General features: G+C 41.3%; 1 long non-coding RNA gene across 2 annotated transcripts; it reads right to left on the reverse strand.

The window, feature by feature from the left end:
- Positions 1-2,026: 2,026 nt before the first annotated feature.
- LOC131277874 (uncharacterized) lies at positions 2,027-8,964 on the reverse strand. Of its 2 annotated transcripts, none has more exons than XR_009184902.1 (3): positions 8,907-8,964; positions 7,958-8,030; positions 2,027-2,365 (listed from the first exon to the last, which is right to left on the reverse strand). It is a non-coding gene; the product is annotated as an uncharacterized lncRNA (long non-coding RNA). The 2 variants fall into 2 exon arrangements; XR_009184903.1 differs by lacking the exon at positions 2,027-2,365 and adding an exon at positions 4,391-4,438.
- Between the last annotated feature and the right edge of the window lie 2,548 nt (positions 8,965-11,512).

Genomic DNA, 11,512 nt, shown 5'->3' on the forward strand with positions numbered 1-11,512 from the left:
CCCCACTCAGCTAACATCGAATTGAAGAAGGTCAACCACCACACCATGGAGCCTAGAGTGTCTACAACTGAAAGCAGGAGGAGTGCATCCAGTATCCATGTGGAATCTAAGCCCCCACTTGACATAGATGTGCAATGGACACAACCAATCCAATGTCCACAGAGAAAATGTGGAATGGGTGTGGGAAGGGTAGCCATGGTGGCTGCTGGGTTTGGGGAATGGGAGGAAGAGATGAGATGTGGAGGCGTTTTCGGGACAAGGAGATGTGTTGGGTGGTGCTTCACGGACAATTACGGGACATTGTAGATCCCCCCAGGGCCCACTGGATGGAACGTGGGAAACTGTGGGCTATGATGTGGACCAGTGACTAGGGGTGCAGTGATGCTCAGAGATGTACTTACCAGGTGCAATGGATGTGTCACGATGAGGAGATAGAGTGTTGCTGTGGGGGGAGTGGGGGGTGGGGGCGGTGGGGTTGAATGGGACCTCATATTTTTTTAATGTAATTTTTAAAAATAAATAAATAATTTAAATTTTTAAAAAAATCACAAGTCATAATTTAACCCCTAGAGAATATTGGTAAGGTACATTTCTGAACAGAAAATCATCTGTTGCCTGAGGCACTTTATAGTCAAATTGCAAATAAGGAAAAATGACAACCATTGAACATCTGACATGACTGGCCCTGCCATGCAGTATTGAAAACAATCCCTTTATATTACTGTGGTAGAGCATAAAAGCAATATGTGACTTCCTGAAACTTTCACACATATCAAATAAGTAATCTAAGGTTCTTTTATTTTTATTTTTTTAAAGATTTATTTATTTCTACCCACACACACACTGTCTGCTCTCTGTGTCCATTTGCTGTGTGTTCTTGTATCTGCTTGTGTTCTCATTAGGCAGCTCTGAGAACCGTTCCTGGGACCTTCCGGAATGGGAGAGGGGTGATTACTCTCTTGTGCCACCTCAGCTCCCTGTTCTATGTATTCCCCTTGTCTCCCCTCTGTCTCTTGTTGTGTCATCTTGCTGCACCAGCTCTCTGTGGCAGCTGGCACTCCTGCACAGGGCGGCACCCCTGCAGGGCGTGCACCCCCATGGTGGCTGGCACTCCATGTGGGTGAGCTCACCACACGGGCCAGCTTGCCTTCACCAGGAGGCCCTGTTCTTCGAACCCTGGACCTCCTATATGGTTAATGGGAGCCCAACTCCTTGAGCCACATCCATTTCCCTTGGTTCTTTTATTTTTAAAAGGATTTTGCAATAACCATTTTTTATGGATCTTAGGATTTTACTGAAAAAAGGGCAGTCTAGCTTCATACCTTGAACATAGGTATCCTCAGTAAATACTGAGAATTTTCATTCTATGAAATGAATGTAGCTGTGGCAGAGGAGATGACACCAGAATCTGGAGCCTGGACTTGCCCCTCCATCTCTACATAGCTCAGTGTGGCTCAGGCTATGCAGAGATGGAGGTTTTAGCTGGTTCATCAGCAACATTAGGTGTTCTATTTCTGTATTGGACACCTTATTCTTTCCCAATGTTTGTTTTTTTTTTTAAAGTCCTTCGGTTTCAGATATCATTCCTATGGAAATACCAAACCATGCATAAATCTTTCATTCCAGGCTTTATTTCCTTTAACTCATATCAGACCCATAAATAGCCATGTTTTCTAAAAAAAAAAATTCCTCCCCCTTTCTTTTAGTTTTTAAGTAAAGAAGTCATTTATCAAGAAAGTTTCCATTTAGCCCTCTTCAACTTTCAGAATTTAAAATAGGTAGATATAAGAGTTTTTGTTTCATTATGTTTTTTGTCATACTTATTTTCAATTAAAAACTTTAGAAGCATATGAAACTTTAAAATTTCATTTGTAACTGACCCTTCCAGGGTATACATTATCCTCTATGTAAGGAAACTGGATCAGCAATTTTGACCAGAAATCACTGCAAGTTTTTAAAACTACAAATTTTCCATGTGTAACACATGACACACTTAGATTTTTAAAAAATAAACATTACCAGAAAATCTATCTTCCTATTGCATTTGCATTGTGTTTATACTTCACATCTCACTTCTCTTATCTATAAATCATGCCCTTAGAACCACTTAACATCACTACTATCATTTTGTATTTTAAAGTAAAATGTTTAAAATCTGAACCACTATTAAACTAGAATGGAGATCCAGTTATATATGCTATGTAGATCCAAATAATTATTTTATCTCATTCTCTTAGGCAAGGTAAGATATTTATGGTCACAAAAGTAAAAGATATACCACCAAGCTTGGCTGAGTGTCCTCAATTTTTATTCATACATTTGATCTTCAGGCCAAATTATATTGTTCAATATTATTCAAGATGCACTTACACTCATGGAGGTATCAGGAGTCAAAACATGCAAATAAGAGAACAGAGAAGGCAAGTGATTCTCTTCATTTTAGAAATTTCTATAACATTATTTTCAGTGTGACACCTTTTAGTTACTTTAAAAATCTCATATGGTAAGCATAGATAATAAAAGATCAAACTCTATATGTCCAGGGTGCATGGTAATGTTTGGATATACTCATAGTGGCAACAATTAAAAACCACAGTAGGGGGGGTACTGGGTTCCTGGCCAGTGGTGCTCTGTCGTGGTCCCTAGGGGAGCAGCGACAGTCTCCCAGGTACAGTGGTGGGGACCGGGAGGGAGTGAGGGTTCAACAGTGAGCCCCTGATACTAATGACTATGCTTGTGAGCTGATAAACCCAAAATAATAACAAGGCCTAGAGCAACTTTGTGCCTGGGAATTTCCTTCTGTCAGCCTTCATGTTACTCAAATGTGGCCAGTCTCGAAGCCAAACTCAGCATGTAAATGCAATGCCTTCCCCCCAGCGTGGGACATGACACCCGGGGATGAGCCTCCCTGGCAACGAGGGACCACTATCAACTACCAACTGATGATGCAACTGGAAAATGACCTTATACGGAAGGTTCAATGTGGATCAGCAGAATATCCATGTCTACATAAAATACCATGACTTTAAAATGCTGTTTGACCTAAAGTAAGGGGGAAATGGAAAGGAGAAATGAGTTTATATGGCTACGAGTTTCTAAAAAAGAGTCTGGAGGCTGGCAGAAGGTTTGCCCTCATGCACAACTGAGCAGAATCAGAGAGACAGGTAAAGCAGATACAACCCCCAGATATTGGTTCCTTTGAGGGCTAAAGAGACCCATGGGAGTTATGGTCATGGCCGATGGGGTTAACTACCAGGGCAGATGGCCCCTCTTTGGAAATGGTGTTTATGTGTGATGAATCTGGACTCAGATGGGATCTCCCTTCCTAAGACTTTCATGCTAATGTGCTGGAGGTGCAGTTAATGTTGGGGTTTAAGATATATTTAGGGGATTTGAATCTCTGGACTGACAATGTGATAGCCAGATCCTGAGCCTCAACAGACTCCAGCACCTACAATCTGATTTATTGGACTTACCACACTCAGCTAAGATGGAGGTGAAGAAGGACAACCACCACACCATGGAGCCTAGAGTGATTACAACTGAAAATGGGAGGATTGCATCCAGCATCCAGGTGGAATCTGAGCCTCCTCTTGACATAAAGGTGCAATGGACACAACCAATCCAGTGTCCACATAGAAGAGGTGGCATTGGATTGGGAAAAGTGGACATAATGGACAAAGGGTATGGGGAAAGGCAGGAAGAGATGAGAGGTGGAGGCGTCTTCGGGACATGGAGCTGCCCTGGATGGTGCTTCAGAGGTAATCACCGGACATTGTAAATCCTCACAGGGCCTACATGATGGAATAGAGGAGAGTATGGGCCATGATGTGAACCAATGTATATGAGGTGCAGAGGTGCCCAAAGATGTACTTACCAAATCCAATGGATGTGTCATGATGATGGGAACGAGTGTTGTTGGGGGGGGAGAGGGGGGGTGGGGGGGTGGGGTTGAATGGGACCTCACATATATATTTTTAATGTAATATTATTACAAAGTCAATAAAAAATAAAAAAATAAAAATAAAAAATAAAAAAATAAAATAAAAAAAAAAGATCAAACTCTAAACGCACTTGGTTCAGATGCAGGAGCAGAGATAATTCAAATACACACATCCCAAAGCTTTGCAAACAAACACCAAAAACCCTAGCAGAAAAGGTAGAGAAAAAATATTTTAAAGTCCTCCCCAACGTTCAAAATATTCAAGATAATTAGAACAATGGGCACATACTTTTCTGACTTCTCCGTTTCTCTCACTATATCTATATCAGGCATGCACTTGCATATGCTCTATCTTTGGCTTCATGGAAAGGAACATTTGAGTATAGCCATTGGCTTACTAACGAGCAAACTGAAAGATAACATAGATAGCCACCTACCATTGTCACTGTCCCCTGCAGATGGAACACTGTCACTAGAGCTGTCCCATGTTTGTGCCTGCATAAGTTTGTTGGAAGAGATAGGAGGAAGAGTGAGGGCTGGGTCTGCAGGGGAGCATGAGAGCCAGTCCACATTGTATTGCACAAGGACCAGGACAAACCAAAGGGGCAGCAGCATGTCACAAATAGCATAAGGGTTGGATGGAAATGAAGCAGATTTCATTGATATGGAGTTCATTTCACAAGTACAATACAGAAGAATGGGAGATGGTGCAAGGAATAAAAAGAATGATAAAAACCGAGCGTTAGTACTTATCAGTCATTTACTTTGCATGCTGTTAGTATCGTTCATCTCAACAGAAAGCCCAAAGACTTAAAGTTCTCATGAAACATGTCAGCAGGAAGAAAGTACCCATAGGTCATGCAGAAAAAAAGCAAAAGACCTACCAGGTAATTTTTTTGCAAAGGCCTTCCAAATAATTAATGCTCTTAACAAACATTAGTCACAAAAAATCTGGTTGCACAGGAAAGCTTAATAGAGGTGTGGATATATCTATTCTTTAGAAACTCAACCATTGATTACAGGATCAGTATTGACCAGCTGTGATTTTTCCCCCCAAAGCAATGTAAAATTTCTTTTTAAGGCAGCTGTAATTCTTACTGGCATGCTTTATTGATAATTGAATCTAGCCAACTCTTTTCTCAATCTCTGACACACTTCTCAATATTGTCTTTGAATATTGGTCAATATAAGAACAATTTTGGACCCTCGTAAAGGTCTCTTTAACAACAAACCCAATTAGCCAATAGAGGTCAATTTCAAGCACTCTTTAGTGGGTCATTAATGAAATGAAGCACTTTCCTCTTTTTTTTCCCATTAAATATCCATATAGCAATATAGCAATCTCATGTGTTTAGGAAATGGCTATATAATTTTTTCATTCAATCGTAAGGCAGGACCAGTAAAATAAATGGACATGGTTCTAGAATGACTGTTTGGGTACATGCACCTATCTTTCTTTGAGGGAAAAAATCAGAAGGCAAAAGAATTTGAAGAAAACTATCAGCTGACTTTAAGAATCTAAGTTCTTATTCCAACTTGCTGATTTGAGCAGTCTGCTTTCTTTTATTTATAACACACAAATCACATAAACTCACATACTTAATTTTAAAATAAAAATTCCTTGGCTTTTTACCTAGAGCTACTCAGTCAAAAGGGTTTCTTTTTTAACCATCTGACTTTCAATTAAGATTACTAGATATATTATTTCCTAGAAAATGTGATAAATATATACTGTAATATTTTTAAACTAATAAATGAAATGGAAATAAATTCCCAATATGTAATGCTTGTTTTATAAAGTTCAAATGTGCCAGATGTTCCTGAAGATAAATTACTATTATTTACAGCAACCAAAGTCAGAGAACTTTCAAAACTGATTTCCTCATTGACTAGTCAAAATTATAAAAAGGTAGAAACCTTGGAGAGGGGATTACTTTTGTTTCCTCCTACTAAAATATAAACAATTGATTAAAAAAAATTTTTTTTACCACCACAAAGAATTTGAAATGATTTCACAGTACAAGTGGAGGGTAAGCTCTAACTTTGATAATGTGAGCATGGATGCCCAAAAGAGGAATTTAAAAAGTCACTAAAAACAACTTGATGGGAAACGGACTTTGGCCCAGTGGTTAGGGTGTCCGTCTACCATATGGGAGGTCCGCGGTTCAAACCCCGGGCCTCCTTGACCCATGTGGAGCTGGCCATGCGCAGTGCTGATGCACGCAAGGAGTGCCGTGCCACGCAAGGGTGTCCCCCGCGTGGGGGAGCCCCACGCGCAAGGAGTGCGCCCGTGAGGAAAGCCGCCCAGCGTGAAAAGAAAGAGCAGCCTGCCCAGGAATGGCGCCACCCACACTTCCCGTGCCGCTGAGGACAACAGAAGCGGACAAAGAAACAAGACGCAGCAAACAGACACCAAGAACAGACAACCGGGGGGGGGGGGGTTAAATAAATAAATAAATCTTAAAAAAAAAAACCAAAAAACAACTTGACAGCTAAAGTGCAAAGCTGCACTTTCAAAAGAATACTGTTCTGGGGAGCGGCTGTAGCTTCCCATGTATGAGGTTCCAGGTTTGATCCCCAGTCCTAAAAACAAAACAAACAAATGAGATAACCAGCTCTCATTGGGGAGCAGATGGAGCCCAGTGTTTGAGCACCTGCTTCCCATGTACGAGGTCCTGGGTTCATCCCTGGTACCTCCTAAAAAAATTTATCTTGATTTGCTCAACATAAAAATATTTTAAAATTGTGCAGAACTGACCGCAAAGCTTAGGATAAAGCTGTTTTTCCCTGGGGTCCTTGGGTGCTTTCCATGCAGGCAGAGCTGAGCCATGCCCTGACTGGCCTCCGTTTTCCCCAGCACATGTCTGAGTCTGGGAGGATGGGAAGCCCAGGGCCCATGGCTCAGAGGTGGCATATGCTCAGAGCTCCAAACAAAAGCCCAGCGAGGGGCCAACATTTGAGCCTTATTTCATGTACCATTCTGCTCTCCCTAAAGCACCACTAACCCTTGCCAAGCCCAAGCATCTTGTCAAAGGGCTTTGCCTCCCCGTCCATCTGAAATGCTGGGAAACCATTACACCCCACCAGCCTGCTCAGAAATGAAAGGCTCCCCTGTGTAAAAGAATCATCTTTGTTCTTTTTTCTACAGGTGCCCTCCCCACCCTTTTCCCAAAATATGCATATGTAGAACTTAGGTTGTTGCCAAAATGCTTTACTGGAAAACCCAAGAACATCTGAGCTAGTTTTTGCTTAGAAGTGTCTGAGTCATCTATCATTTTCTTAAAAGCAATTGTAGTGAGTGGATGCCAAACACCAAAGAATCAAAAATATGAAAACAATGAAGGACATGAAAGAAGGTATATGGCACCAGACCTTTAGATAAACAGAGAAATCAGAACATTTCTAGCTGTAGCTCTTTTTTAAAAAATCAAATATTTTGCACATTGCTATAATTTACTTCTGTGATATACTAATAGTAAATGAAAGAAAGGAGGTAATATAAGCAGAATGCTTTCAAGAAAGGCTTTTTTTTAAAAATAAAAGAATCCTGGCCATGGAGAGAAATCTTGAAATGACCATCCTATTAGATGAGTAAATACATAGAACCTGCCAGGCTCAGGAAGCAAGTTCAGGCTGTGGAAGAAGGAGCTCCTCCCCTAGAGGCAGCCCTTAATCATGGACTCAGCAGAGCACCAGGCACCCTTGGGGCAATGGAATCACTGACAGATAATCCCTGGGTATCAAAAAACTCCAAACATCATTTCTTCTCCACTCTACACATACCCATCACCACTTTACTTTTACTCTGATTTGGAAGGAGGCAAGCCATGCATGACTGAAAATATGGATTTATAAGCCGATTACTTGGAAGCAAAACTCTGAAGCCTGGGCTTCCCAGGTGGTAGGCCAATTTTGAGGTCAGGATTTATTATACTCGCAGGGTTGATAAGGACATTCACACTGACAATGGATCATTTTAAAAGGCTAATGAGAGAAACTGTGCATTCTGTTTACCTGATGGAGGCTTCAGGCCAAAGGGAGTGGTGCTCTCTGTGGTAGGAGATTCTGCAGGTGAGTCCTCTCTCACCTGTGGTGTTAGAAGGAAAGGCAATTTAAAAAACAGAAGAGAACTCAGCAGGCATCTCTATGTTCAAGGACAATTATAAAACCACTGGCCTTTTGCATTTGCTGCTGTGAGATGAGGGCCTGGCTAAAATATATAATAATAGATGCATCTTCACATGGCAATTTTAAAAAATGGTACAATCAAAAGAATATTGTTTGGGGGGGAATTCACTCAATTTTTTATTTGTTCTTTACAGAAACATTTTAGTCATGGAAAACTGGCAATCATTTTGTTCCCCAACACATCCAAAATGGGGCATATCAGATGAAGACTCTCGTACTGCAATGAAATGAGGAACCAACACTCACTGAATAGATGTCTACAGGAAAAGCACATGAATCATTTATGGATAACAAGATATGCCAAAGGTGGTTTGATTTGAGCTGGTTTCATTCAGTTTAGAACACAGTCTATAAAGAAGTTCCCCTATTTGGTTTTTCAAATATATTTATATCTCATAAACAATCTTTAATTACAATTAGGGTGAGGTAAGGCTAAGATAGCTAATGAAAGTGAATCTGCAACACTCAGTTAACTCATTAATCACACAGTCTTAGATGATCTCTTTCTGTAACACAGGGGTTCTTAACCTTTTTTGTTCCATAGGCCCCATAGGCCAGTCAGGTGAAAACCATGGACCCCTTAAAAAGTCCACACTGTATTGTGTATTAGTTAATAAATATTTCATGTCCACTCCAGCACATCCCCACAAGAATAATGTATTTTTGAATTCACTTCAAGCTCACAGACCCCTGGTTAAGAACGCCTGCTGTAGAAGATGCTCCAATTCAGGCTTTATGAAAGGCCTCCAGTTCCATTAACCTTCAGGAAACTCACCTCATTTGGAGAATACTGACTGCCATTACTCTGCAATGTGAGATCGTTTTGCACCTTAAAGAAGAAAAAGAAAGCATGGTATATTCCACTAGACTGTAAAATTGCTGCGGTAAGAATGCATCTTTCTTCCTCCTACACTACATTAACTAATGAGTGTTTTTAAGTCAGGCATAGACACATTTCCTAAAACCATGAAAGTTGTATTCCTAGAGGAGTACATATGAACTGGAACACAAGCTAAGGTGAGGGACCTCCCAGCACAAAGTACCTATCAACATCAGCTTGTCTGTTTACCTGTGTGGTTACCAGCCATGCTGCCTTTGGCTTCTTTCACATGCAGCCCCCACCCCATTTTAATTACAGTCTTCTAGAAAGGGTCCAAGCCAGCAGTTCTCAAATACACAGAATCACATGGGGAACTGTTAATAAAAACTTTTGCCTAAACCCAAAAGCACCTGGGCAAATCACATGCTGTCAGTTCAACCTCAATTTGCCTTGGCAATCATGGTTCAAAGAAAGTTTTCAAGAAAAAAACAAGCTCAGTTAAAATGTGCAGAGCTTGGAATTGACCATGGTGACATCCTGGCTTCCAAGAGGAGTGGCTCAGTGGGTGCTGGTACCTCTGAGACCCACAGAGAAGACACTTGGGAGCAATTCCAGAGGGATGCTGACAACTAAAAGGCAACTCCATGAAAAAATGGGCCCAGGATGTGAATGGACGTTTCTCCAAAGAATATATACAAATAGCAAAAAAGCAAATGAAAAGATGCTCATCATGACTGGCTATTAGGGAAATGCAAATCAAAACCACGATGAGATACCAAGTCACACCCACCTGAATGGTTACTATTTTTAAAGATGGGAAGTTACAGGTGTTGGGGAGGATGTTGAGAAATACATCCTCAAACGTTGTTGGTGGGAATATAAAATGGTGCAGTCACTGTATAAAGTTTGACTGTTCTGAGAAAGTACAGAATTACCATATGGCCTAGGTATATACCCCAAGAACCTGAAAGTGGGGTGTCCAGCAGATATGCATAGCAATATTCATACTAGCCACAAGGTGGAAGCAACCCAAGTGTCCCTCAAGAGAAGTAGTGTACAAAGAAAATGTGTTACACACAATGGAAGACTACACAGCTGTAGAAAGAATGGAGTTCTGACTCATGCAACGGCATGGATGAACCTTTTTGAGTAGAAGAAGCCAGGTACAAAAGAGCAAACGTGGCAGGATCTCAGTGATAGGAAATAACTAGAATGTGCAAATTCATAGAGGCAGGAGGTAGACTACAAGGTTGGGGTAGGATGGGGGTGAGTACAGAGTTTCTGGGTGGTCGAGGAAAACATTTTGGGAATGGATGGTGGTGATGGGGTTGAGAGCACCACACTGTGAATGGGATTAAGGCCAATGAATTGTATGTGTGAAAGGGGCTAAAATGGGAAACGTTATGCTGTACATATATGACCACAACACCTGTTTGTTTGTTTGTTTTTAATTAAGGAATTTGATAGCTTCACTTTAGCCATGTAGAGAATGAGAAATGTGAGGCCTGGAGATGAAAAAGGTCAGCAGTCCTTTGGATATACATTTGAATTTTGGGGGGTAGCGATTGGGGCCTGGAGTCATTCTTATTCAAGGGGCACCTGAGCCTGTAGCATACCAGGAAAACCAGGGGAAAGAGACGCATGGAGATGAGGGGCCCCACAGGGCACAACACTAGCTTATTTCATGATGCTCTTTCTTCTTTTTTTGATTTTATTTTTTAGATGTCAGGGACTGAACTTGGTACCTCGTACATGCAAAGCAGGCGCTCAGCCACTGAGCTACACCACTATGCTCTACCTTCTCTTTTTTTTATGATAATCAAGAACCCTGTAGATCCACCCTAATGAAAATGCTGGTAATTGCTAATATAAACATCTTCATACATTCCACCAAGTTCATGCCAATCTCTATTCTTATCTTGAATTCACTGTTGAGTAATGCTATTCTTAAAAATCTTAAAAATCAGGAAGTGGATGTGGCTCAACTGATAGAGCATCCACCTACCATACAGAGAGTCCAGGGTTCAATCCCCAGGGCCCCCTGACCTGTGTGATGAGCTGGCCCATGTACAGTGCTGCCACATGCAAGAAGTGCTGTGCCACACAGGAGCACCTCTGCATAGGGGTGCCCCACATGCAAGCCCCACAAGGAGAGCCACCCCACATGAAAAAAGCACAGCCCACCCAGGAGTGGTGCCACACACATGGATAGCTGACACAGCAAGATGACACAACAAAAAAGAGATGCGGTTTCCCAGTGCAACCTAATAATGCAGGTGGATGCAGAAGAACACACAGCAAATGGACACAGAGATCAGAAAATGGGGGGGGGGAAGGAGAGAGAAATAAATAAAATAAATAAATATATATACAAATTATGTTCTAGCTTTGGGTTTATGTCAAAACCAGAACATATTTTTAGGGGGGAAAATGTCATCATTTTCCCTATTCAGTTAAGTGGCTTTGTTAGAACTTCCAACAAGGAACTTGACTTCTGGGCTGGTTCTCGTGATAAGCAACGCCTTCCCCTCCTATTTCCTGTCATTCCCCCTAACTCTTCA

Source organism: Dasypus novemcinctus, unplaced genomic scaffold (assembly GCF_030445035.2).
Source record: "Dasypus novemcinctus isolate mDasNov1 unplaced genomic scaffold, mDasNov1.1.hap2 scaffold_69, whole genome shotgun sequence".
Classification (NCBI taxonomy): domain Eukaryota; kingdom Metazoa; phylum Chordata; class Mammalia; order Cingulata; family Dasypodidae; genus Dasypus; species Dasypus novemcinctus.